Genomic DNA, 6,509 nt, shown 5'->3' with positions numbered 1-6,509 from the left:
ACCCAGATGCCTCCAAAGAATCAAATTTTTTAAAAGGTTATCTAACTCTTTAGATTTCCTTTCAGTGTAAGTTTTGGCAAGTTGTGGTTTTCAAGAAATTTGCTCATTTAGTTTAAAATTCCATGTGTATTACCATAATTTTTTTTATTTTTTTCCCCCACATTTTATTTTATTTCTTTTAAGTGTTCCAAAATTCATTGTTTATGGACCACACCCAGTGCTCCATGTAATACGTGCCCTCCATAACGCCCACCAGCAGGCTCACCCAAAGCCCCCTCCCCTCAAAACCCTCAGTTTTTTTCTCATGAGTCCATAGTCTCTCATGGTTTGTCTCCCCCTCCAATATCCACAATTTCACTTCTCCTCTTCATCTCCCAATGTCCTCTAGTTATTCCTTAGGCTAAACAAGTAAGTGAAACCATATGATTCTTGACTCCTTGTGCCTGACTTATTTCACTCAACATAATCTCTTCCAGTCCCATCCATGTTGATATAAAATATGGGTATTCATCCTTTCTGATGGGGGCATGACAATCCATTTGTTTGTTGAAGGGCACCTTGGTTCTTTCCACAGTTTGGCAACTGTGGCCATTGCTGCTATGAACATTGGGATACATTGGGATACTTCTTTTCACTACATCTGTACCTTTGGGGAAAATACCCAATAGGACTATGGCAGGGTCATAGGGAAGCTCTATTTTTAATTTCTTTTTTTTTCTATTTTTAATTTCTTAAGGAATCTCCACACTGTTCTCCAAAGTGGCTGCACCAACATGCAATCTCACCTACAGTGTAAGAGGGTTCCTCTTTCTCCACATGCTCCCAACACATGTTGTTTACTGTCTTGTTAATTTGGGCCATTCTAACTAGTGTAAGATGGTATCACAATGTGTTCTTGATTTGAATCTCCCTGATTGTTAATGATAATGAACACTTTTTCATGTGTTTTTAGCCCTTTGTATGTCTCCTTTGGAGAAGTGTCTGTTCATGTCCTCTTCCTATTTTTTGACATAATTATCTGTTTTTTTGAGTGTTGAGTTTGAGGAGTTCTTTATAGATCTCAGATATCAGCCCTTTGTCTGTACTGTCATTTGCGAATATCTTCTCCCATTCCATGGGTTGTTTCTTTGTTTTTTTTGACTGTTTCCTTTGCTGTGTAGAAGCTTTTGATCTTGATGAAGTCCCAAAAGTTCATTTTCATTTTTGTTTCCTTTGCCTTTGGAAACATGTCTTGAAAGAAGTTGCTGTGGCTGATTTTGAAGAGCTTACTGCCTATGCTCTCCTCTAGGATTTTGATAGATTCCTGACTCACATTGAGGTCTTTTATCCATTTCAAGTTTATCTTTGTGTATGGTGTAAGAGAATGGTCGAGTTTCATTCTTCTACTCATAGCTGTCCAATTTTCCCAGTACCATTTATTTGAAGAGACTGTCTTTTTTTTCACTGTATATTTTTTCCTGCGTTGTCAAAGATTATTTGACCATAAAGTTGAAGGTCCATATCTGGGCTCTCTACTATGTTCCACTGGTGTATGTGTCTGTTTTTGTGCCAGTACCATGTTATCTTGGTGATCACAGTTTTGTAGTAAAGCTTAAAATCAGGCAAAGTGATACCCCAGTTTTGTTTTTCTTTTTCAACATTTCCTTAGCAACTACATAATACAACTGTTAATCAAGATAAAGAGTCATATTGATATGAATACATTAATAGTAGGGTATCTTAATATACCACTCTCAGTAATAGACAGATCATCCAAGAAGAAAATCAATAAATAAAAAAGAGCATTGAATGATACATTGGATTAGATGGATCTCACAGGTACATACAGAACATTCCACCCCAAAACAACAGAATGCTCATTCTTCTCAAGTGCACATTAACTTTCTCCAAAATAGATCAGATACTGGGTCACAAATCAGTACTCAACAAATATGAAAAGATTGAGATTATTTCCTGTATATTCTCAGACCACAATGCTTTGAAACTGGAACTCAACCACAAGAAAAAGTTTAGAAGGAGTTCAAACACTTGGAAGCTAAAGACCACCCTGCTTAAGAATGTTTGGATCAGAGGCCAGTCAAGATGGTGGAACAGTAGGAGGAGGCGCACTTTAACCTATCTCCTCAAGTGAGCTGATGACCTACCAAAGAACTCTTACCACTCATGAAATCAGCCTGAGATTAGAATTATACACTTCTGGATCTATATGGGGGAAGAAGACCCCAGTGGGCAGGTAAAGTGGAGTGGGATATTGGACTGGTATTGGAAGATAAAAGGAAGAGGGAGCCACCAGAAGCTACCCATTGGAAAGTAATACCTCAATATGAGAGTGCCCTGTGATTGGGGACCAGCATTTACTTGGAGTCTGGTGGAAAGCACTCAAAAATAGCAAAAGATTATAGGGGGAAAATGTGGGAATCTGGCAGTTAGGGACAGGAGCTTAAGTCTGCAGACCAGGACAGCCACCATTGGCACTGAGCCAGAGAAAGTGCAGCAAAGCGGCCAGGTCTTGGTCCCTGAGCCACCAGCACACATGAGAGCGTCTAGGTGGCGGTGCCCATGAGGGCAAGGGAGCCTCGCCAGCCAGCAGAACCACAGACTTTTGCACTCTGCACGTGTGTGTGCATGCTGCTCGACCAGAGTCTGAATCGCGCCCTACACCCTCCCCTGAGAGAGGTGTGTGCAGGCACCAGCTGGAGCTCTCTCAGACCCAGAGAGTCTGAGCACTCCCAGTCTGGGCCAGTGTGAAAATTTCAGTGGGCTATCACTGCTTGGGACCTCTCTGGCAGTCTGGAGCTGTCTAGACAGCCGTGGCTAGTATTTCTTGTGGTTTTGGGTACAAGCAAGAGTTCCTGTGACCCCAGAGACCGTGACCAGGAAAGTGCTCTGCCAGCAGCAGAGGGGGAATTTATGTGCTCTGGAGCACCCAGAGGGGACAGACCGAGGTTCTCTCTGAGAGGAATGTCTGGGAGAAGTTTGCTTTCCTCTAAACCTCCAAAAACCATCAAAAGCCTCCAAGGGGAGAAAAAACAAACAAACAAACAAACAAACCCTCCAGATAATAAAAGCATGAAAAACCTGTTTCCTCAGAGCCCACCCCATTGATGGGGAAAACCCACAGGGCAGGCCCCTCCCCAGAAAGGCAAAAAAAAAAAAAAAAAAAAGGGCAACCTCCACTACTTCATAGATACAACTTATATTTTTAATTTGTTCCCACTATTCTGGTTCTTTTTATTTTTTTATATATAACTTTTTAACCTATTTACCATCACAATGAGATGTCCAGTACATCAAACTCCATAATAAACTTTTAACCTGAACTTTTTAAAAAATTTATTTATTTTCAGCATAACAGTATTCATTATTTTTGCACCACACCCAGTGCTCCATGCAATCCGTGCCCTCTATTATACCCACCACCTGGTACCCCAACCTCCCACTCCCCACCCCTTCAAAACACTCAGGTTGCTTTTCAGAGCCCATAGTCTCTCATGGTTCACCTCCCCCTCCAATTTCCCTGAACTCCCTTCTCCTCTTTAACTCCCCATGTCCTTCATGCTATTTGTTATGCTCCACAAATAAGTGAAACCATATGATAATTGACTCTCTCTGCTTGACTTATTTCACTCAGCATAATCTCTTCCAGTCCCGTCCATGTTGCTACAAAAGTTGGGTATTCGTCAAACTGTGGAAAGAACCAAGATGCCCTTCAACGGATGAATGGATAAGGAAGATGTGGTCCATATGCACCATGGAGTATTATGCCTCCATCAGAAAGGATGAATAACCTGAACTTTTTGATACATATATCTATGTTTTTCTTTTGCTTTGTTATTTTTGAATTTATTTTATTTTACATTATTATTTTTCTTTCTTTTTAAATCCATATAGAGATAAATTTCGAGGTAATCCCCTTTCCCCAATCAATGCTATCCCTATAGGTAAACCAGTTTTTAATCCCCCTTTATCTTAGGAAAGTTGAGTCCTTTAACAAAGATATCAAGATACATCCAGGAAGATTCAAAATAATATCTGTACCCACGCTGAGAATTTATAACCACTCTCCCATCATTTTCTTCTGTCAGTGTATCTGTGTATTTGTTTTTGTCCTGGTAGTATATAAATCTTATACTTGGGGTTCTTTTTGACAAGGTCCTTTTTTGTTTTGTTTTTATTTATTTATTTTCTCTTGTCATCTATTTTTGTTGGTCTTTTTGTTTGTCTGTATTTGTTTGTAGACTTCATAAATCTTACCTTGGGGCACATTTGGGCTGGGCCTTCTCTTCTATTTTATCTTTCTGTCTTTAGCTCTCTCTTTTTTTTCTTTCTTTTAGGTGGGGACACTTGATGGCTCAGAAGAATTCCAGGGTGCACCTTTCCTGCACTGCAGTCGATGCATTCAACTACTTCTCACCAAAATGACCAGGAGGAGGAATGCCCAACAGAAGAAAAATTCAGAGACAGGGCCTTCTACATCAGAGCTATTGGATATAGACATAGACAGTGTGTTGGAAAGGAGGTTCAGGCTAGCAATTATCCAGGCAATAGCTAGTTTGGAGAAAGCCATTGATGACAAAATAGAATTGATTAGGGCAAAGTAAAAGCCACCAGGGATGATGTTCACAATGTTCTCAATGAGTTCCATCTAATCTAAATTCTCTAAAAGCTGGGGTAACTAAGGCAAAAAATAGAATTAGTGATCTAGAGGACAAACAGAGAAAAAGGATCAGGAGGAAGCTTGGAACAAACAGCTTAGAAGCCATGAAAACAAAATTAGGGAAATAAATGATGCCATGAAATGTTCCAATGTCATAATTATTGGAATCCTTGAGGGGGAGGAGAAAGAAGGAAGACTAGAAGATATAATTGAACAAATTCTCCACAAAAATTTTCCCATTCTGACGAATGGAACCAGTATTCATGTACTAGAGGCAGAAAGGTTTCTCCCAAAAATCATAGAATTGAGAAAGACCTCGAGGCACCTCTTAGTGAAAATGATCAATCATAATTTTATACAGGCGCTCTTGAAAGCAGCTCAGGCAAAAAATTTCCTTACGTACGCAGGAAAGCCCATAAGAATAACATCAGACCTGTCCATAGAAACCTGGCAAGCCAGAAAGGGCTGGCAAGACATATTCAGGGAATTAAATGAGAAGAACATGCAGCCAAGAATACTTTATCCAGCAAGAAAGACATTCAAAATGGATGGAAAGATAAAGATCTTCCAAGACCAGCAAGGTTTAAAATATTAGGCAACCACCAAGCTGACATTGCAGGAAATATTGAGTGGGGTTTTATAAAAGAGGAAAAGTCCTAGGAATATCATTGAACAGAAAATATATGGAGATAATCTATAGAAACAAAGACTTTAAAGGTAACACGAGGTCAATTAAAATATATCTCTCAGTAATCACTCTCAATGTGAAAGGCCTAAATGTGGCTATAAAATGACAGAGGGTTGCAGATTGGATAAAACAATAAGACCCATTCATATTTTGTCTACAAGAGACCCATTTTGAACCTAAGGATACATCTAGACTGAAAGTGAAGGGATGGAGAAGCATCCTTCATGCCAATGGGCCTCAAAAGAAGGCTGGGGTAGTGATTCTCAGAATCAGAATCAATATCAGAAAAATTAGATTTTAAACTAAAGACTGTAGCCAAAGATACAGAAGGACACTACATAATTCTTAAAGGAGCTATCCACCAAGATGATCTAACAATTTTAAATATTTATGCCCCCAATATGGGATAAGCCAATTACATAAGAAAACTGTTAATCAAAATTGTCATATTGATATGAATACATTAATAGTAGGAGATTTCAACACACCACTCTCAGTAATAGACAGATCATCCAAGCATAAAATCAATAAAGAAACAAGAGCATTGAATGACACATTGGACCAGATGGACCTCATAGATACATACAGAACATTCCACCCTAAAACAACAGAATCCTCATTCTTCTCAAGTGTACATGGAAACCTTCTCCAGAATAGACCACATTCTGGGTCACAAATCAGGGCTCAACCAATACCAAAAGATTGAGATTATTCCCTGCATATTCTCAGATCACAGTGCTTTGAAACAGGAGCTCAATCACAAGGAAAAATTCCAAAGGAACTCAAACACCTGGAAGCTAAAGACCACCTTGCTTAAGAATGTTTGGAACAACCAGGAAATCAAAAGAAGAACTTAAAATTCATGGAAATCAATGAAAATGAAGACACTTCCATCCAAAACCTATGGGGTACAGCAAAGGTGGTCCTAAGGGGGAAATACATAGCCATCCAAGCCTCCCTCAAAAAAAAATTGAAAAACCCAGAACACACCAGCTGTCTCTACACCTTAAAGAACTAGAGAATCAACAACAAATTAAGTCAACTCCACACACAAGAAGGAAAATAATCAATATTAGAGCAGAGCCAATGAGATAGAAATTAGAGATACAGCAGAACGCATCAATGAAATTGAAGCTGGAATTTTGAGAGAATCAGTAAGATCGA

Source organism: Mustela lutreola, chromosome 3 (assembly GCF_030435805.1).
Source record: "Mustela lutreola isolate mMusLut2 chromosome 3, mMusLut2.pri, whole genome shotgun sequence".
Taxonomy (NCBI): domain Eukaryota; kingdom Metazoa; phylum Chordata; class Mammalia; order Carnivora; family Mustelidae; genus Mustela; species Mustela lutreola.
Note: the sequence above shows the minus strand (reverse complement) of the source record.